The following is a 22,726-nucleotide window of genomic DNA, read 5'->3' on the forward strand; positions in this document are numbered from 1 at the left end:
GGGGGGTAGTAGTAGGTGACAGATGGGGGGGGGATAGTAGTAGGTGACAGATCGGGGGGGGGGATAGTAGTAGGTGACAGATGGGGGGGGGGTAGTAGTAGGTGACAGATCGGGGGGGGGATAGTAGTAGGTGACAGATCGGGGGGGGGGGGGATAGTAGTAGGTGACAGATCGGGGGGGGGGGATAGTAGTAGGTGACAGATCGGGGGGGGGGGGGATAGTAGTAGGTGACAGATCGGGGGGGGGGGGATAGTAGTAGGTGACAGATCTGGGGGGGGGAGTAGTAGTAGGTGACAGATCTGGGGGGGGGAGTAGTAGTAGGTGACAGATCTGGGGGGGGGAGTAGTAGTAGGTGACAGATCTGGGGGGGAGAGTAGTAGTAGGTGACAGATCTGGGGGGGAGAGTAGTAGTAGGTGACAGATCTGGGGGGGAGAGTAGTAGTAGGTGACAGATCTGGGGGGGAGAGTAGTAGTAGGTGACAGATCTGGGGGGGAGAGTAGTAGTAGGTGACAGATCTGGGGGGGAGAGTAGTAGTAGGTGACAGATCTGGGGGGGAGAGTAGTAGTAGGTGACAGATCTGGGGGGGGGAGTAGTAGTAGGTGACAGATCTGGGGGGGGGAGTAGTAGTAGGTGACAGATCTGGGGGGGGGAGTAGTAGTAGGTGACAGATCTGGGGGGGGGAGTAGTAGTAGGTGACAGATCTGGGGGGGGGAGTAGTAGTAGGTGACAGATCTGGGGGGGGGAGTAGTAGTAGGTGACAGATCTGGGGGGGGGAGTAGTAGTAGGTGACAGATCTGGGGGGGGGAGTAGTAGTAGGTGACAGATCTGGGGGGGGGAGTAGTAGTAGGTGACAGATCTGGGGGGGGGAGTAGTAGTAGGTGACAGATCTGGGGGGGGGAGTAGTAGTAGGTGACAGATCTGGGGGGGGGAGTAGTAGTAGGTGACAGATCTGGGGGGGGGAGTAGTAGTAGGTGACAGATCTGGGGGGGGGAGTAGTAGTAGGTGACAGATCTGGGGGGGGGAGTAGTAGTAGGTGACAGATCTGGGGGGGGGGAGTAGTAGTAGGTGACAGATCTGGGGGGGGGAGTAGTAGTAGGTGACAGATCTGGGGGGGGGGAGTAGTAGTAGGTGACAGATCTGGGGGGGGGAGTAGTAGTAGGTGACAGATCTGGGGGGGGGAGTAGTAGTAGGTGACAGATCTGGGGGGGGGAGTAGTAGTAGGTGACAGATCTGGGGGGGGGAGTAGTAGTAGGTGACAGATCTGGGGGGGGGAGTAGTAGTAGGTGACAGATCTGGGGGGGGGGAGTAGTAGTAGGTGACAGATCTGGGGGGGGGAGTAGTAGTAGGTGACAGATCTGGGGGGGGGAGTAGTAGTAGGTGACAGATCTGGGGGGGGGAGTAGTAGTAGGTGACAGATCTGGGGGGGGGAGTAGTAGTAGGTGACAGATCTGGGGGGGGGAGTAGTAGTAGGTGACAGATCTGGGGGGGGGAGTAGTAGTAGGTGACAGATCTGGGGGGGGGAGTAGTAGTAGGTGACAGATCTGGGGGGGGGGGAGTAGTAGTAGGTGACAGATCTGGGGGGGGGGGAGTAGTAGTAGGTGACAGATCTGGGGGGGGGAGTAGTAGTAGGTGACAGATCTGGGGGGGGGGAGTAGTAGTAGGTGACAGATCTGGGGGGGGGAGTAGTAGTAGGTGACAGATCTGGGGGGGGGAGTAGTAGTAGGTGACAGATCTGGGGGGGGGGAGTAGTAGTAGGTGACAGATCTGGGGGGGGGGGAGTAGTAGTAGGTGACAGATCTGGGGGGGGGGAGTAGTAGTAGGTGACAGATCTGGGGGGGGAGTAGTAGTAGGTGACAGATCTGGGGGGGGGGAGTAGTAGTAGGTGACAGATCTGGGGGGGGGGAGTAGTAGTAGGTGACAGATCTGGGGGGGGGAGTAGTAGTAGGTGACAGATCTGGGGGGGGGAGTAGTAGTAGGTGACAGATCTGGGGGGGGGGGAGTAGTAGTAGGTGACAGATCTGGGGGGGGGGAGTAGTAGTAGGTGACAGATCTGGGGGGGGGAGTAGTAGTAGGTGACAGATCTGGGGGGGGGGAGTAGTAGTAGGTGACAGATCTGGGGGGGGGGAGTAGTAGTAGGTGACAGATCTGGGGGGGGGGAGTAGTAGTAGGTGACAGATCTGGGGGGGGGGAGTAGTAGTAGGTGACAGATCTGGGGGGGGGGAGTAGTAGTAGGTGACAGATCTGGGGGGGGGGAGTAGTAGTAGGTGACAGATCTGGGGGGGGGGGAGTAGTAGTAGGTGACAGATCTGGGGGGGGGGGGAGTAGTAGTAGGTGACAGATCTGGGGGGGGGGGGGGGAGTGGTAGCAGTAGTACCTGACAGACCTGGGGGGAGTAGCAGTAGTGGGTGGTGTAGTTGTGATAGGTGACAGATCCGGGAGGGAGGGGGGTGAGGAGTAGTAGGCGGTTGTGTAGTAGTAGTAGGTAACATCGGCGATTAGCTCGGCATGCAGCTCTACTTGTCTGGTGTTTTGGGTGAGCTGTTAGATGCGGTGTGAACGCAGTCCTACACACGCGGCTTCTGGTTATGTGTTCTGTAGGTCTTGTGGACTCCCCCTTAAAGGGGTTTTCTGGTTGCCAGTCGGTTTTTCAACTGTGTTAAAATAATGATCTGATTTCCGGGCCCTTTTACACGGAACGATTATCGCTGTATTGTTTGTTCGCCCTCCAGGTTTAGGAGGCATAAATATCAAGTGACGGTCGTCCCGTGTGAACAGGCAGTCGTTATCTATGAAGGACTGCCTGGTTACTGTGACTGGACGAGCTCTCCGGCGCCCTCCGCCTACGCGAAGGGACCAATTCTTGCTGCTGTAATCCTTAAAGAGACCGTCATCTACTTTACCCCTATGAGCTGAGATTATGGGCTGAAGGTAGGTGACCCGCTCGGTATACTTACCTCCCTGATGTCACTGCTGGAAGCCACCGGTACAGTGCAGTGATCACTAAGGAGTCTCCAAGTATAAAACTAAAACAACTAAGAGGTCAGCAACCTCCTTAAAGAGAGATGAATGGGATACACCAAATGTATTACCCCCTCCCCCATAAACCGTTATAAATGATAAAGGGGGAGGGGCTTCTGACTGCATAGACAAAAGAACAAACGATGTAGTCGTCTTGCATTCTTCTTTCAGATTGGCTGATAGTTGGTGGTTGAGTGGGTGCAGATTGCCCCCCTGCTCTCTCATGGATGCCCTCGCCTCCAGTCTCTAAAGGCTCCCCTTTAAGTAGCCTGAAGACTTGCAGTTCTCGCCGTACGCTGGAGGTCTGTGATTGTTACATGCAGGTATTGCAGCCTTGTCTTGTGATAACCGCTCCTACAAGGAGATGGCTAGAGACAATCCTCCTCTCATCCGCAGGAGCGCCGGCAGGACGTGGCAGCTTTATACTGCAGGGTGGGGGATGTGCTGACAATTCTGGGACATCTTTGATCTCATTTAGTATATGCGTCTTAACACCTGTGAGCCATCTTGGCCAATCAGAAGACGTTTGTTGGGTGCTCAGGCATCCTCGGACTTCAGCACCGTTGGTTATCTCCTAGACGCCCCATCGTTCAGGGGTCTGGATTACTCTAGAAGGCCATATTCAGACAACTGCGTGCGAGTCGCGCCCGAGACTTTCGAGCGTAGCTCCCGTCAGACACACCTGCCCGTGTGCTGTCCGAGCCGCTCGGGCCCCGCGCTTGGCATGTACTGTTACTCTGCAGCAGATTTCACCCCTTCAATTGCATTCAAATTGTAGGGTTGAAATCTGCAGCAAATCGGTCATGTTTGAATGAAGCCTAAGACCGCTCTCGCACACAGCATTTTGGATCGCGGTGCCCTGCCGCCATCTTACCTCCGAGTTTTGACGCAGGTTGCTGCGTCCGGCAGCAGCTTTTAACGCTACCAATCATTGTGATGGGGGATTAAGTGCGTTAGTGCTGCGTTAGAAACTCTGCGAGGCCCCATTGAAATCAGTGGGGCGCTATATTGCGATTACCGTGGCATTCGATATGCTGCGGTAATCGCTGCAAAAACCGCATATATATGAGAGGCCTAATTGGGGATATTAAGAGGATACTTTTTAAGGAGGTCATGGAAGATTTTTTTATTTTTTTTGCTTCGCCGACAGAGGATCTTTTGCTAGTGACCCCGCCTCCAGGAAGAGATTGCTCTGATTGGCTGAACCTGCCAATTGTCACCAGGCACAGCCAATCACAGCCAGCACTAGATGCACCACTCACAGCCATTCATTACCAGCCGCCAATCAGTACAATGAAGCGGCAGCATAGTTAGAAGTATACCAAGTCACTGTATCTCCTGCAGTCTCTGACTACCATCTTCCCAGAGTCTGTGTAGACGGTCACGGGCTGCAATGGATGTCTGTGTGGCTGCCCAGAATAACGTCACTGCCGCCTTGTTCTAGCAATTGGTGGCGGGGGTCTCATCAGTCATTCCCCTATCCGTGGTATATTTGTGGGGTATCGTATCGTTAGACCCACCCTTCCACAAGGTCTATAAGTAGTGGATGTATGGAACTAACTGCCAATTCTTGTACCCACAGAAGGTCTTGATGGGTTCTTGGGCGTCTCTGACTTCATACCCAGTTGTCGAGGTGCCCGAGGAGCTCGTGTATGTTCCTTTAGGTTTTCAATTATTTATTTCTGTAGGTCGTCTCGGATTATGTTGCGCAAATGGAAGGTTATTCAAGGTTAATCAATAAAGTCTTTAACTGTTTCCCCCGCTGTCCTCGGTGCGGCCGGTTACAGGACACATGGCGTTCCCGGTAATGTACCGGCCCATTGTCTGCACCTACTGTACCCATAAATAAGTAATGAGGCAGTGTCTCTTCACATAAACCATCTCGCTGCTGGGAGCGCAGTCATGGGGGAGGTTTATCGGGACACGTCGGATATCTAGTCGCCCGGACTGCCTGCCACGTCTCCGCTTCACATGCCAGTTCTGCCCTCTTCACATGCCAGTTCTGCCCTCTTCACATGCCAGTTCCTTCCTCTTCGCAGTGGGACACAACTGGTACATGCTAAAAAACATTAATTTCAGTAGTTTTATACATGCAGGACCCGTCCGTATGAGATGCGTTCTTCAGTTTGGACTAGTCATGCCGGTCTTCAGGTTAGATCGTTGGCATCAGCTCGGCCGGGTGGCTGGCTCCTCATAACCCTGCCAATCATCTGCTGGGGCTCTTCATTGGTTTATGGTATCACATCCGTTACGCTGTATATACACAGTATATTCTGGACACATGCGTCTGTAATACGGATGGGTGGCCCGTCTCCTGAGCTGGACTCCTAGCAGCATGGAGTCATGCGATGCTCAGGAGACCTACATTTGGGCCTGGACACCCGCCCGTGCGGCCAGAACATACTTGTGTGTCGCCAGCCTTAGTCACGTGGCCTTTGTAGGTTCCATTCCAGTGAGTGGGACTGAGCTGTGCCGCCGCTGCTTGGTGTATGATGAAGAGGCCGCTGCACTCCCATTCATGCAGCTCTCTTAAGGAGAAGTCCTCCATTGCAGTTGTAGGTTCATACACTGGGGGTATATTTAGCATACGCCATTGGGGAACAGAGGTATTTTCATGGCTATTGATGGTCTATCCTGAGTATAGCTCATCAATAGTATTTCTCTGGGAAACCACTTTAATGATACCCCCCCCCCCCCCACCCCAAAAAAACCAAAACTTAATTGCTATACTGTAAATTACAGTAGGGTGCCCACCAGCATAATTTACTCAATCACCCAAGGTTTTCTCAGTAATCCTCCACACATCCAGACTGAGATACCCTTGCAATATAATGCACACAGTCCGCAACCTAGCGCACACAGATCCCCCTCCCCTTGCAGTATAACACCGCTAGATGCAAAGAAGTGATTCTTTACTACAGCCGCATGGTACTGCAGGTTGAAAATGGCGACTAGAGTGAAATCTTGTTGCCATTTGCCAAAACTTTCTCATTCGTGACCATTTTTTTTGCTCTTTGAAACTTATGTGATTGTTCTGGTCACACAATTCTTTTGTTGGGCTGTGTGCACATTTGTATCGCAGACCTCATTGGCAATTTTGTCAAATTTGACAACTAAAATATCGCTGCTGTTTGACAGAAATCATGGTTGATTCTTAAGATCTTGCGAAAAGTTAACGGTGTCTGTTGGGTTACATTGGGTTCCAGCATTCCACGGATCTGGCACATTGCTGTGGCTTCTGTTATGTATTGGACCACCACACAAATGTGAACAGAGCCTTAGAGATGCACATGGGGCCTGTGCTGTATTATCGAGGCATTTCTCTTAGCAGAGAGTAGCGTCATGGCGGCACACGAGCTCCGAACTAGTATAGAGCTCTGAGCGGATGTTCGCACCGGATTTTTCCACGTGAATGCCGCCTGTAAAGCCGCGGCAGAAATCTTTGGCTGTGCTGCCTCTTTCCGCCATGGATCCGCACTTCGATTCAGACCTGTCAGTTCCAAAATCCATCTTCAGAATTTCGTCCATTGACCCGCGTGAAGTGACGTGTCACCTATTCATGTTGGAGATTGCTCATTGGCCTGCGGAACCTGACAGAATAGACCTGTTTTTTTGATGCAGTTAGGAGGGATTCACTGTGTTTTTGCGTGCGCAATACCTCTAGAATAGAACACATTGATTTCAGTGGTTTGTGCACGTGGAAAAATCGCAGCATGCTCTACATTTGTGCTGACCAAAAGTCCCCCTAGAAGTTTATGGGGTGCGCAGTGCAGCAGGAGATGTGCAATATGCTGCGCAATTCAAAAATAACTCATATGGCAAAATAGGTCTTCATAACTGGGTATGGTTGTGTCCCGTCTGCAAAACTCCATGCCCCACCGGTGCAAAACGTGCAGTAAAATACACCATTGCATGTGCATAAATGTGCGCAAATATGTTGTGCTGAGGCGTGCGCAATTGTACAAATGCCCATGTGAAGCGCCCTTACGGAGGAGGAAGATTCTACGTCTGATGGGGTATTCTCACTACATCCCAACTTTCTAATCTATACTGTGCCGACCTCTGGTTAGATGGCGCCCTGGGTGGCGCAGTCGCAGCTGGTGTATGACAAGGTGTATGCCTCTACATACCATAGAAACATCGAGCGCCCGTGGGAGTCGCATTTAGACCACCGCTGATATTAATGAATTCCCCGCTATAGCGACTTGCAGCACCGTCGCCAGTGCTCCATGGTCTGAAGGAAGTACTTGGCGGCAGTCAACAGGCGTATTTCCTTCCCCCTAACACCGGAGCCGTCTACTTGTTATTTGGAACCTGTGGTTTTATTTACAGATCTACTTTTAAGTTGACGGCCAAATCTGATGACGTTCTCGCCCCAATGAGGATTATGGAGTGTTCTTGGGCAGCTCCAGTCCATTATCCATCGGAGGCTGCAGGCAGACGGATGCCCTATATCGTAGGCAGTCCCTCGAATATTGTGTCCCATGGAGCTCTGCACAAAGTAAACCGCAGGCGTAGAATGATACCTCAAGAGGCACCATTCACAACAGGTGACTATCACAGCTCACCTCCTCCCTCCCCCTGCGCAGACCATACCCTCCCTTAGAAGTCAATGGGTTCTCTCTTGTCCATTGTGTGAATGGTCCATAAGGCTGCTGTATAGCATATCTCTAGATGCTGTAAACTGAAGCTCAGGCAAGATGGCCGCCCCCCCCCCCCCCCCCCGTAGTCATGTAGAGAAGAAATAAATGTACGCTTAAAAAATAATTAAAATTGGAGAATGTTTCACCATCTAATTCGTATTAGTAAATTGGTAAAAAAAAGTGATCCATTCCCTTTAATTTAAAGGGGGCTGTACACATTAGAAGTTGGTTGATGGTTGGATGACCTTGGCCAATGACTGTTTCGCCTGTGCAGCCGTCCGTATAGTTCCTCCTAGTTGTTCTTACTGCCCAGGTGTGTTCGCGGACGCTGGGCGACAGATAAATGTAAAAGATATCATTAGTGGGCGGAAGATCTCTTGTCCGACTACCGGATGAAAACTTCAGACATGGCCGGCTTACTTCTAGACGCCGTTAATGGGTCAGCAGATGGCCAGGATGATCGTTGGTTGTTACATTTTACCTGACGAACAATCTTTTGGGTTGAAATGGTCCATTTTTAACACGTTAAGGCCGGGCTCATACAACCTATGGGAATATGCCGCAGAAAACTCACAGCGTTTTACTTCCGTACGCTTGTGCAGCATATCTTACGTGCGCTGTCCTGCGCCGGCGTCCTGGTTTCCTTTTTTCCCCCCCAATTTCCCTCTCATGTGTCCATACGTAATAAACGCCGCACATACGCAGTGCATTGTGAATGCAGCCATAGACTGCATGAGGGCTCTTATACGTGTAATACGCGGTAAAATAGAACATGCTGCAATACATGTGAGCAAAACAATGAAAATAAATCTGCGCTGATCGATGCCATTTACTGCGTTCTACGCAAATTCAAATACGCTCATGTGAGCCCGGCCGTAGGGATCATGGACACCAACATATCGGTAAAACGCTACCGATGTTGTAAGCAGCAATGTATAGCGTATGAACAGCGTTTCATACACTGCCTATACCAATGTGTTGGGCTCATGCGGCGCGGTACGGAGACATAGAGCATGCTGCGATCTATTTCCTGTATGTATTGACAGGCAGCGTCCACATGTGCGCGGTGCGGTGAAAGTCCACTGATTTTCATTGACTCCGCTCACCGCGCATCAGGCGGCCGTGCAACGCATGTGTAATACGCAGTACACACGGCGGTGGCCCTGAGCCTTGGTCTGTGTGCAGCACCTCTACGGGTCCCGTGAAGAGGATACATGGGAGTTATTTCTGTCTCCGTAAGAACGTGTCAATATTGACTCCATTAACACGTTTTCTTCCCACTGTTTAATCTTCTTATATAAACAGGCGTTTTGCCGAATACAATCCTCTCGCACTCCTTGCTTTTTAAAGGAGGCTCTGATGTGAAATGCGGAGGCACACGTCCCCGCCGGAAGAAGGTGGGGTTCGAATTCACCAAAGTGTCACAACATTTCTTGGGTATATAGGGGGGGACATTTACAAAAAGATATATGCCAGATTACTGGCGTACAAAAGTCGCACATTTTTGCATAAGCCCAGCTTGTGCAAAGATTTAGCAACTTTTCAACCCTTTGCGCTGGCCCTGCCACTTTTCCAAAGGAGGAGAGGGGTCATGGGCACTCAAGACCAACAGATTTATACCAGAGACGGGAGCTGCTGGCAGAGTGTTGAGGCAGCAGAAGTGCAGTCTTAGGCCGCCTGCAGACATCCGGGTCGGATCCCGCTGCAAGAATTCTCACAGCGGGGCCCGACTTGCGCCCCTGCAGGGTCCAGTGCGGGTCTCACCTTCTCCCGCGGCTCTCTGTGTGCCGGCTGCCGGCCAGCCGGCGCATGCGCAGAGCAGAGCTGGCGGCCCGTGAGTGACATTTCTGTGCAGGCTTCTGCGAGACCCGCACAGAAATAGAGCATGCCGCGATTCGTTTTCCGTGTGAGATTTTACGTGGACAAATCGTGGCCGTCTGCCTAGGATTGCGTTTTTTAATGCAATCCTATGGCAGCTTCCACGGGCAGAAATTCTGCGGGAAATCCTGCCGCGGAATTTCCACCCATGTGCAGGGGGCCTTAAGCTCTCGCTTATGACCTTCAGGTCGTAAGTTCAATCCCCGCATGGGTCAGGTAGCCGGCTCAAGGTTGACTCAGCCTTCCATCCTTCCAAGGTCGATAAAATGAGTACCCAGCTTGGTGGGGGGGTAATAAATAAAAATTACCTGAAAGAGCTGTGGAATAAGTTGGTGCTATACAAATAAGATAACACTAGTGTCACGGCTTCTGTTTTCAGACAGATCCCAGGTGGCGCTCTAGAGGCATTGTACCATCTCTATTTGCATATTACATTTCCCAGAGGAGCATGCATAGCCTAATACATCTTCTCCCACCTACTAGGTGCTCTCCATAAGGAAAAACTAGACCCCTCCCAACAAACAGAGCCCACAACCCCGAAGGGTCCCCCCAACCAGTCCTGAGATCCATCAGCTATCTGTTGGGGTTCATCAGGAATAAGGCAACTCTGTAATTCCTCTGATAGCAGGTTGTCACGTTGGCTCGTACACCGCGCTCTCTAATGATTCCACCTGGTAAAACGAATGTAGGTAAGAGCTTAACGGAGAGGGAAACCTACCCGTGAGATTCATCTATACTCAGTGATGCTTAGCAGGATTGTCTCTGCTCCAGCTCTTGTGTGATGATGCCATAGATCAATGGTCGGGTAAGGGTGGTTTCATGCTTGCGCTGGGGATTCTGCTCTCTTGCTGCATCCGGTGAGCAGGAGGTGGGAATCCCCTGGCTGAACGGTTCCATCTTTGGATGGAGCCGAACCGCACCGACCGGGCCGTTGACTGTAATGGGGTCCACCTGCTTTCTGTGCAGAGCCTTTTCTTTTCTTTTTCCCCAACTGGATCTGTGGCAGAATTTCCTTCTGCGAAACCGGTCTAATTCACAGTCCCCAACCAATCTTGTTCAGGAGTTGACTCATTTGGCGGCGCCATCTGTCATGGGCAGGATTTACAGCAAGGGGTGACTGCAGAACACAGAAGCTTCCTCCATCTCATTAGGATGTATGCCAAGATACCGGACGTTTTTGATCAATTCCTCATATTTCTTAGTCATTTAGTCCTTAAGAAATCTGAAGAGTTGGCCTAGAACAACCTGTATTTTGGCACACGGCCGGCTGAGTTAGAGGACGGTCTCCTAAATCTTACTGATCCGCAAGTCATCTTGAAATAAATATCGAGAAATTACAAGCTGCATTGTGGCTGAATCTGATGACAATGTCACAGGTTGTATCCGCCAGTTACATGGATACTCCCATTTGTGAGGGTATATCGCCAGTTTATCACTTCCGCCTCTAGGACCCCCACCGATCCTGAGACTGGTGGGGTTTAAAGCTGCATCCCTTTCATTACTTTTCCATGCACTGCGGCTCATCGGCTGCCCACGGAGCCGCAGCACAGCTGCATTGCATTGATTTAGCATGGCGCCCCCTTCAGTTTTCCCTGCATAATGAATCTCTATAAATGCTGCTATGCATGAAAAATGTTGATTGGGATGCAACAGTAACTCTGTGTCTCCCCCATCCTTCAGATCGGCGGGGGTACCAGAGCTCGGACCCTCACAATGGTAAAGTGAATAGTATGCACTTGGAATATACCATCGCTTTATCATAGGGTGATCACTAGAACAGGTACATACACATGGCAGAGGACAAACTGCATGTACATACATGTAAGTCTACTGAGTTGTATGCAGTTTCACCGCAGACTGCAACTTCAGTAAAACTATTCCAAACTTTGTGTAAGTTTCTCTCACTTGTATCCGATTATTTTTTTGTGCTTTTATATGGATACTATGCAGTGCAGCCTTTGTATCGTATCTGAGTCAGTTCAGCATTGCTACATTGTAGTGCATGATCTCCCATTACAACTTGTAGCACTGTGTTCTCTTACTGTGTGACCCTGGGGACCTTGACGCCCCCCGGGCACCGGGCTCAGGTGTTTACACTCCCCGACACATGAATCATTGATGAACCAGAAAAATATTCTTCATCGTTAATGGAATTGATTGTTCTTCATGGATGTTTGTATCATCTCTTATCCTCTCTAAGTCCTAATTAATGAAAGGATATCTCTGTGTAAAGAAGTCCTTACATGAATGCTAGTAGTAACATAGTTACCTATTGAAACCCATTTCCCTCCTAGTGTTTATTTTTCAACACATGTTACTGTTGACCCAGAAATGTATTGTACTACATGTATATATGATGGGTGTCCTTAATTTAAATAGGATTTTTGTTATAAAAGGCCTATAAGGTTGCTTTCACATCTGCAGCAAGTGTTACGGTTTCTTGGTCTGTTTGGGGAGCATATAAGAGAAATCCCCTGGCCGAATGGGTCCGTCTTATGCCAGAACCGTGCCGAACGGACCCCGTTGACTATAATCGTTGCGATTCGGTATCCGCTCATCTTCCTGGCATTTTACCGGAAGATAAAGTGCTGCATACAGCGCCATTGCTTCCGGTACTTCGTGCCAAATCTGCGACAACCTCCGAGCGGGAGTACTAGCACAGGTACCGTCCTTTGCGACGTGGAATGGCTTTTGAGATTTGCAGACACTGTGTTTTCACGTACATCAAAATGTCAGTCCTTTGGGACAACGTAGGAAAAAACTGAGGTCTGTGGTATTTGTATGTCTTCCGTTGCTCCATTAGCTCCAGCGTACTCGATAATGACTCATTATAATCGTTTATGGTTTAAAAACTCACCACAGCTGATTTTATATATATATATATATATATATATATATATATATATATATAATATAAAACAAAGCAGAACACAATCTAAAACTAAGTTCTGCGACTATTTCTGTGAGGTTTAATAATGTACCGCAGGGAGCAGCCATGCGGATTCTTGTAAATCCCATCTCTTCCTTTTATAAAAGGGATCTGATTGACATCTGCTACCCTAACCTATGTGTTACAGTCCCAGGAATCCAGAAAGCTTGGAAGGCATGACGTTGGGGTATCAGAAGCCACGTTTACCGTTGCAATGACCTAGCGAGCCATTTGCTTTAATTCACGTGCACATATCGCTTACAATTTTTTTATCATTTTCCTGTTCAACTCGTTCAGTCCATCGTTGGTCTGTGAGGAGGATCTGGAAATGGTACGTGAATGACTGAATGATCACCTTTGACACACAATGACCGCCATGTAAACTCGCCCCCATGTGAACAGCCTCCTGATGAGCCCATGTGCAGTCTGAGAAATACACAGACATAAAATATGACCATCTGTATAAGGCCTAATGAACTCTAACAACACAGACGTAACATCGTCATGTAAAACAATCTACAGCAGTACTGAGCAGTAGAGATGTGACTTCTGTATCCATCAGGCACAGTAACTCCCTCAACAATGCAATTGCAGTTGTGTGTCGAGGCAGTATTAACTGAAAAGGTTTCTTATGAAGAAGCAATAACCGTTTGACCGCAAAGACGCGGTTTATGAATTTCTGACTTGATTCTGACCTGCCTGGGTCATTTTCATACGTGGATAATAACTTGTAAATGCAATGCTATAAAGTAATAAAGTACTATATTCTCAGCACAGGGAAACTGAATGTTGTAATGAAATACAAAAAAAAATGGATAGCGTGAAATTTCTCTGAATGTTGGTATTTCTACAATGATCTACAGACAGATTCTTCTGCTATTGTACAGTGGTCGGAGTTTATTAACTTTCCCAATGGTTGCAGGTAGACTAGTAAAGGTCAACTTAGTGAAAATAACCTCGCCGCCTTTCCACAAGGAAGAAAATAGATGTTATTTACGGCATGTGTTCTCTGCGGAGCTGCACCCGCTGGGCTAAATGTCCTGGTGTGGGATCTGTCTAATGGCGCTCAGTGGGAGGTGGAGGACTCGGTGAATTACAGTGGTTACTGCTGCAATTACCTGCAAGACTTCGGTGTGTAGGAAGTCGGATGCCATAAATTGTTCTGTGTAGATAAAATAAACTTAAGTGATACAAAGGAAGAACCTAATAGATGGTGCCAGCAGGGAGTAAAAGCATGCTCTGCTTTGGGCCCTTGTGTTCCGTGTCCTGGTAGTCTCACGTTTTTACCTGTTCGCTGTGTTTTCAGGATCCTGCACATTGGGGGCTGCAAGGTACACGTTGTCCTGTACAATTCATTTTCTCCGTCTTTCCTACTGATACATTTGTCGCCGTGCCTTTTACTTGCCGTATAACCTCTTACAAATTGTTTTTGCGGGGAGAAGCGTTGAAGGTGTTCTGGACTGTTGATCAGGCTCTTCGATGAGACTGCAGAATGAATCGCATCCTATTTTACTCCCAATGTTCCTTTTTATAGCCGGGTATGGAGACAACTATAAAAACCATTCCAGGATATTCTCAGCTATTTTGGCCTGGAAAATCGCATTAGCTTTCTACGAGATTTGGCAAGTTGATCAAAGTGCCGGTTTTATCTGTTCTGTTCTCTTTAATTCGCGCTTCATGAGGCTAAACTACTTCAAATGGAGCTGAAAATCATCCGGTCTCTTAGGTGTTTGCTTTCTAGTCCTGATTGTTGTGTTCGGCCGTAAATATATCTAGAATTAAACGCTTCGGTTAGGCAAAAGTATTAGTCAAGGGAGACCTATAATCGCAACCTCCTTGCGGTGATCTCAGTACGATAGAGGATGCAGACCTCAGAACTGGTTCCGTCATTATTATTGGAGGGACAATCCGCCTCTAGAAACTGCAGCGGATTTTCTGATGATCCACCCGGTGAGTGGGGATAGTCGGTGGGTGGAATGAGATTCTGTGTGATGCCACGTAAAGAAGTGATGTCATTTCTTCACGCGGATTCACGTTGGAATTTTCGCATGTGAATTTTCCCCTTTAATAGGGCTAAGTTTGCATGTGGATCTGTGGCAAAATACACGACTTAAGGTGGCTTCACATCTGCGCTCGGGGGATCTGCTTTCCTGCTCTGTTTGGGGGTCAAGAAAGGGGAATCCCTGCAGCCAAACTGCTTCATCTCTGGACGAGACCGACCAGTGCCGGACGGACCCTATTGACCATAGTGGGGTCTGTCCACTTTCTGCCCTGCTGCAGCGCTTTTGGAAGGAAGAAGCCCTACATAGCTCTTAGCCGTCTTCAGCTGCTGGAAGGAGCCAAAAGCGTCCAACGGAGCAGAAGTACTCCGAAGGTGAAAGTACAGGTATGCTTTAAAGGTGGTGTATGGGACTTTTTCTATTAATGGATAGGTCATCATTAGATTGGTGGGGTTCGCTGCTCACGTTTCTGGATGATTGGCTAATTCCCAGGCCTGCTGTCTGTGTGGATGGTGCTGGTGCAAAATGCCAGATTTTAACCTTTTTTTTTAGTTTTTTTTTATTTTGGTCACTCAATCTCTAAAAATGGTAATAATAAAAACTGAAGGTTGCCATTTGCCACCCCTATTGTTGGAAACATTATAAAGTTATTGGACTTGGAATATGACCCCCTTTTTATGTTCGTTTGTTTTGCTTTTTCTTTTAATAAAAGGGTTTTTTATTTTTTTTAAGTGGTGAAAAAAAAATCTATAAACCTAGTATCATTAGAATTGTGATAACCCATAGAATAAACGTTACCATTTTTACTGCACCATGAACTCCACAAGGCAACACCCCCACTCCTTGAAAAATAGGGTGAATGCTCTTCCCATTTCACTCCACTTGGAATACTTAAAAAAAAAAAAACACAAAAAACCCCACATTTAATACAGTATGTGATGTATTAAGCGGTAACACTAAAACCAAAATGCCGCTCGTCACACAAAAAGCACGGCCGTATATTCTTTTTGTTGATGGAAAAATAAAGTTTTAGCGTTATTAGGAAAAACAAAAACCTGAAAAATGGTTGGCAGATAAAGGGTTATCACATAACCGGTGACAATGGCCACATATACGCTTGTACGTACATATACGCGTGTAGTCAAATATATTTTGAAACATGCATTCCTGATGTCAAAATCAGACTTCCAAGCTGCTGTTCTAGTAATGCAGGAAGGGGCATGGGCTACTGAGGCCGGACTCCTGCGTTCTGGCTCCGGTGGGACATTTGATAACTTGGGATGTTGACTCAGAATTGATCATAATGTTTATACACTAATGTGCCAAAAGTCATGGCACAGGAATGAATATAGTGTAGAGCCCCCAGGGAAGCCCAGGGAAGTGCAGCACCGATGGCACACGTGATGGAAGCCGTCTGGAGGGATGTTGATCCACCCTGTGGATAGCCACCCACACGTGGTTTTTGTAGGCGCAGGATCTCCGACGCAAATGGACCTCTTCACGACATCCCATTGGACTCATGTCAGGCGAAGGTGCAGGCGACACCATTCATAGGAGCTCTCCAGAATACTCCTCCAACCAATACCGGACAACTTGGGCCCGGTGGCACGGTTCATTATCATTGTGGTGGTATATGAAGTCCATGAAGGGCTGCAAATGGTCAGCAAGCAGGGAAACGTAGCGGTAAGCTGGAAGTGACATGATTTGGCAGACTAGTATGGACCACCACCAGCCTGCACAGTCCCTTATTGACCACTGTGGTTCATGAGGTCTGTGCCACACACAAACCCCACCATCGGCCAGAAACAATTGGTGCCATGACTTATTGGAGCACACAACATGTTGCCAGAACTCCAGGGTCCAGCTAGCAACTTCACGAGTCCAGATGAGGCGCTGTGCCCGGGGTGGTGAGGACAATTGTAGCCAGACACCGCAGAGTGTTCACGCAGTCAAAAAAATGGGAAACACTCCGATCTTCTGTTGCTACTTCCCTCAAGTGATGTGAGATGGTTTTAACACACAAACTCCTTGCATCCACGGGGACATGTTGGCGAGCGTGATATGTGGCCGAGTTTCACGGTTCAAAATTGCACTCGCCTGTGTAAAATTGGTCTAAGGGCTCATGTCCATGGGCAAGTCGAGTTCCGTATACAGGAACCCGCAGTGGAATCCGACCCTGCCCACGGCAGACCACCCTGCGTACCTGTCTGGGTCTGTACTGCGGATGTGTGCGAAAGCAGTAGCGCACATGCACAGTACTTTGAAAAAACAAACAACTCCTACTCTCCTGCAGAATTCGCGGCCCGTCTGTAATGTTAATTGTGGACGCACCGCCAATCAGACTGCTTCCATTGACTTCAGTGTAAGCTGTCCATGCGGGAACTGCACTAAAATCGGCATACTGCAATTTGTTTTCCGCATGCAAAACCTGGAAAACAAATCCACATGTCAAAATCCAAGTGCGTACGACCGTGGTTGGTCGGTATGGGCGGCTTGAACTGCGGATCATTGGGCCTAGGGGTACATTCACTTTTCTTTTTTTTTTTTAACGTGGATTTTCGCACCCTTGCGTGGCTTTCACTATGGGTGGTAATGTCTTCTAGGACGTATTTCCAGTATTCATGTGATGCTGGGGATTGCGGAATGTTAACTGCCCCATAAATTCTCAAGTGGAATGTCCCATCCATCTGGTATCCATTATGGCACCTTGTTCGAACTCATGGGGCCGGCACAGCGTCACAGGACGTGCGTGGTGCACAAGACTGCGATGTGAGGTTTACACATCCAAAACAATGGGAAACACTTTGGGATCCTCTGCCGCGGCTAACAACTGCGCTACAATCGCACTGTGCAGACGCACAAATATGTACCCTAATCTTTTGAATGGGGTCATACACATTAGCAATGTTTTCCCGCGTGGCACCGCGATGTGATGCTCTGCGGGAAACAAATGTTCTATCTGGCTGCAAGATTTTGCATCGCAGCCCTGTTGTTTTCAATGGGGTGGGCAGCAGCAGCGCCGGCCCCATTGAAAGCAGTGGGAGAACTCTGCGATCCTCTGCCGCACCTGTGACAGCCGCGGCGCAGATTCCCTTCAGCCCCGAAGTCATGTGAGGCTGTTTTCACATGGAAATGCCTCGCGTTCATAGGATTTCACATGGATGGAGAGTGCAATATGGTGGCGGGATTCACAACCCCATATCGCACCCGCCTGTGTGAGGTTAGCCTTAGGCTGGGTTCACACGGGACCAAAATCCCACGGAAATCTCGCAGAATGACCACACAGAAAAAAAACACCACAAGATCTCTGAAGGATTATCGCAGCTTCAAAACTCGCAGCCTCTAGCTGCAGATTTTTTGTGGCTTCGCCACCTGCATTTCACTGCGGGCATTTCTCCCCATAGAGAGGAGAGAGGCCGCTGCGGAACGTAGAAATAATTGACATGCTGCGTCTTTGATTTCCGCGCCACATGTCAATTTCTGCGCGGCTTGGCCTCCATGTGTGGACGAGATTTTTGCAAATCTCGTCCACTTTGCTGGTTAATCCTGGGATTAAAAACGTGGGTGGGATTTCCCTGCAGTCCGCACAGACATTCCGCGGCAATTCTGCTCCGTGTTAACCCAGCCTAAGGCCGCCTGCAGACAGCCAGGTCGGATCTGGCTGCGAGAATTCTCGCAGCGGGACCCGGCCCGAGCGTCTGCAGAGAGCAGCATGACACTCACCTGCTCCCGCGGCCCCGGCTCATTCATGTGCAGCCGGCGCATGCACAGAGCGGAGCCGGCGGCCGGTGAGTGACGTTTCTGTGCGGGGCTCGCAGAACACAGAAACAGAGCATGCCGTGATTTGTTTGCCGCGTGAGATTTTAGGCCGCCAATTCGAGACCGTCTGCATAGGATTGCATTTGTTAACGCAATCCTATGGCAGCTTCCACAGGCGAAAATTACGCCGCGGAATTTCCGCCCGTCTGCAGGTGGCCTAAGAGTTACATAAGTGAACTCCGAAATAAAGTTGTTACCTATTAGGCAGAGAAACTGTTGTTTCTGCTTTGTTGAGGCAAGCCGCTGTAAAGGAAGGGCATGTAATGTGCCAATGGATGTGCGTATCTTACAGCAGCGGGCCCCTCGGTCAGAGCGCTGAGCCACCTTACTAATATTTGCTGGAAGGTCAATCTAAATATTGCCGTATTAGCGTGTTTTGTCAGACGAGCTTTTTACTATTGTTTTTCCAGCATAATGTGGGTCCCTTGTTAAAGATGGTGGTTTGTACGTAAAGTGTAACTTCAAGTCACTTAAACGTCAGTATACGTCCGTCTGTCCAGGTAGGTACTTGTACACGGCAGCCGTTTGGTCTACATTTAAATAAATGCACCAAAACCGCACTGTGAAAAGCGCAAACGTGCCTTCAGTTTTACATTACTACGGTAGGTAATTAACACTGAAAAACACATGAAAAAACGTACGTTCCTTTTGCGCTTTTAATGAGTGCGTCAAGGACGCAGCAAAAATGCTGCCGTATTATAGCTATTCCACATGAGTGTTTCTCCCCTGCAGAACACAGGCGAAGCTATACTGCTTGCAGCTGGCACCAGGGCCTCTCGGTTCGGTGCCTATGGCGGGTCCAGGTGCCCACTGCAGTCGCCGCAAACAGTGTATTTGCGCATGAATGAGGTTTGGTGAGGGCTATAATCAAGGTTTTGCGCAAGTGTCTGCGCATAGTATTGTAATTTTTTGCCAATGCAGGGCTGGTTCGCATGGACACATGACATACCCTTTCCATGGAATTTGGCTATTAAAGCCTATTAAGGGCCGCTGCCGCCTTTTTCCTGCGTTTTGTCACACTCTTCCCCTCGCGTATTTGCGCACCTTCCATAGACTTTTATAGGACTTTTGCTGTGCAACACGCAAAAAGATAGAGCAGGCCCTACGTTTTTGTACATGGAATGCGTGTGCGAAACGCGCTCATGGGAATGAACCCATTAAAATCAATGGCTTCTATTCTCTGTGTTTAAAGTGTATATTTTGCATGTGCATAAGTCCTTAGGAAGCCTAAGCGATTGTGAATCCGTTTCACCTGCTTTGGTGCAAATAAAAGTGATAATAGGTGCACTGGAGAGGCAACAGCAAGACACCCCCAAAAAGGACAATGGTTTTACAGGTGGTGGTGAACACAGTTTGGCCATTATTTGACTTGTATCCTGTATTTCCCCCTTTTCTTCCCCTCTTTGCAGGGTGCACCTCTGATTCTCAGTCCTGATGCTGCTGAATAGACTGTGCACAGAGGTCTGCAGATCCTGCTCTCTAATTGTCACACATATGGACATAATCTCATGTATGACTGCATTACGGAGCAGTGCAGTATTTCAGTATGTGGCACTGTAATTTCTGAATGATACATTTCTGATCCGATTCTGACCTGCTCAGGCTGCTGCTGTTTTGTACATAGACAATAGTTTGTAGATGCAATACAAAAAAGTACACAGAGAACTGCAGATTCTGGTCAATAGTACTTGCACACAATTATCATGTAGAACAGTAAACTGCAAGAGTGAGCAGTGGAGATGTGATTTCTGTAGCTAAAACACAGTAAACAGTCACTTGCTATTACAGTAGCTTGCAAGCTGTGTCTGCGTGAGCCCCATCTTCCTCCTCCCTCCACTCTACTCTCTATACATTTCAATGTACATGATGACTAATCCCTCTCCCCATGTTGTTTTTTTTTGCTGGCAATGCATCTCCTGGTAATCTTTTGACAGCAAGCTAGGAGGAAGGGAGACTCCATTAAGTGATGGTATTGGTGGCTAGGATACTGATTGGTGGAAGGGTCTGACTGTTGGGACCCCAATAAACTGGCATTGGCGTAGCGCTTTTGCTCTTTCCTGGTATTTTCCAGCCACTCACTGTTGATTGAACTCCTCTCCGGCCCCATTCACTTGCTAGTAGCAGCGATGCCATTCCCTACCAAGAGTGCCACTCTGCCGGAGAAGAGTTGAAGGGATCTCAAGTCTCTGTGACCTCTGGATTGGCAGCGGTGCCAGTGTCCCAACCCCAGTGGCCAAATGTTCTAGTAATACTCTAAAATGGGAGCATGGAGCTTATATTGTAAACCAGTGGTTCAACGGGCAGGCGGAGGGCGTCCCTCAGTGCCCAAACCGGAGTGTAGACTCTGCTTAAGAAGATGTCTAGGAGACCCGGAATTATCTCAGGAGACGGAGTGCAACGATTTCTGTAGTCTTACATCTGTGTTGGGCACAAATATGGTGTTTCAATGAGAGTTGAGGCCAATTTAGACTGCCCGATTGTAGTTGAAAAATAGTTAGAATGACCAAAAGGGCACAATAATTCTTCCATCTAAACACGAGGCATTGTGCACTGTTGGTTCTCTTGTTTGTCGTTCGAGTTCAGCCTACATAACAATCAGCTTCTCGCTACGTTTAAACGCTCCCCGCTCCATGTTTTATATGGAATGTGACATGCTGAATTAGAACTGAATGATTCCCAACCATCATCTGCCTGTCTAAACAGACTGCACGAACCATGGCCAACCAGTTAGCCGTAACGTCAATTAGTCAATGCCCAGGAGAACTTTTGTCCAGCTTGCGTAAGTGTTGGATTAAAGGGCTCTTTGCGTAGATCATTGCTGCAGTAAGTCATTTGGAGACCCTCCTGGCTGATTCTTCAGAGTCGCAGGCTTTGTGCAGGTGAGAATCCAGTTGAAAATAACTTGAATTCTTCCAGTAAGTGTGCGACTATCCGACAGCTTGTTTTATAGGAAATGAGCTTATGCTGGAGTCTTATGTAACGTCTGCTCTAATTAGGCCACTGCCATTTCTTCTAGTAGAAAACATTTGCTAATTTCCTTTTCATCTCTATTTTGACAGGCGTCTGCTCCTCGTAATACATGAAAAGCTGTTCTCTGATTGCCTGCCGTCTAGACGACTGTTGTTAGAATAACGGGGGTATGTCTCTAAACTAGTGCACGAGAAAGTGGGGCAATCGCCCCTAGTTAACCACTCCGGCTCCAGCTCTGATTTGGCCCCAGCCTTGTGAAGTAGCCAGTTTATTACTTGCTACGGGAAACTGCATTAGTTTTGAACTGATTATGATAAATGGCAGTTTTAGTGTGTATATATTTTTTCATAATAAGGGCATATGTACTATAGAGGCAGCCCATGTAGTTGACATGGGCCATGGAGTGAGGGGGCCCAGCTCCGTTTTTTTAATCTAGTCACTTTTACAAGAAGTTGCACAAAACTCCCTTCTCTAAATGGAACTGGGTTGTTGGCAAACACGAGGATGTGGCATTGGGTCATGGAAGCTGTAGAAGAGGAAACAAAAACCAGCCCTTCTGTTATGCGTGGCACTGTTTGGCCCCTCTTTTTCCTTAAAAAAAAATTGCTAACTAATAAAGGGACCTTAAAGGGGTTATCTAATCCAAAGCCATTCTCCTCTGCTGACAGGATAGGGGATATCTGTTCAGTGCAGCTCTGACCACTGGGACCCCACTAGTCTGGAGAATGAGGGTTCAGAAGCTCCCCAAGTGGTGGTCACTCATGCGCACTACTGTTGCATACATTTCTGTAGGACTGCAATAGATGGCGGAGTACAAGCACTTGGCATTCTCCGGCAGTCTTATTTGAAATGAATGGAGTAGTAACGCACATATGGGACCAACGCTCCATTCATTCCGGAACACTCGGGACCCCTGTTCTCATGGTTAAGGGTGGTCCCAGTGATTGGATAGTTATTACCTAGACTGTAGATAAAGGATAAGTGCTTTAAGTGTGACAGCCCCTTTAAGGGGGAGGGATAATTCGTAATGGCTGTGGATGATGCAGGGAGAGTGTAAAGAATGGAGTACAGCAAGGAGTCGAGTATTGATTCTTTCCAGTCCATGAAGCAATCTTATTGCCAGTGGTGCTCATGGGAGATCAATGCCCCATGTGGTTTGGAGACCCCTGGTTACTTGTTACTCCCGCTTATAGCAGAAGAGATTGTAATATTTTGGGAATGGTCAGCTATGCATATGAGGGGTATCGTCATTGGAGAGATTAGCATATTCGCTGGATAGGACTTAGGAGTAATGTTCTATAAGAGTCCCTAAAGCTGTAGTAATAATCACCAAGTACTTTGCATAAATTATCCACTTGTTCTTCTGGTCTGGCATGTATAAAATTTACTTAAACGCTTCAGCTTGCCAAACTCAAATCCTTTTAAGTGAATCATCCTTTATGTCTTGTAAATAGCATTATATTAAATG

At 48.3% G+C, this 22,726-nt stretch overlaps 1 protein-coding gene across 2 annotated transcripts in view; it reads left to right on the forward strand.

Annotated features, from left to right (window-relative positions):
• RALGAPA2 (Ral GTPase activating protein catalytic subunit alpha 2) overlaps positions 1-22,726 on the forward strand; it is a 280,005-nt gene that overhangs the window by 490 nt on the left and 256,789 nt on the right. The window lies entirely within an intron of this gene.

The sequence above is a fragment of the Eleutherodactylus coqui genome, chromosome 3, assembly GCF_035609145.1.
Source record: "Eleutherodactylus coqui strain aEleCoq1 chromosome 3, aEleCoq1.hap1, whole genome shotgun sequence".
Lineage (NCBI taxonomy): Eukaryota > Metazoa > Chordata > Amphibia > Anura > Eleutherodactylidae > Eleutherodactylus > Eleutherodactylus coqui.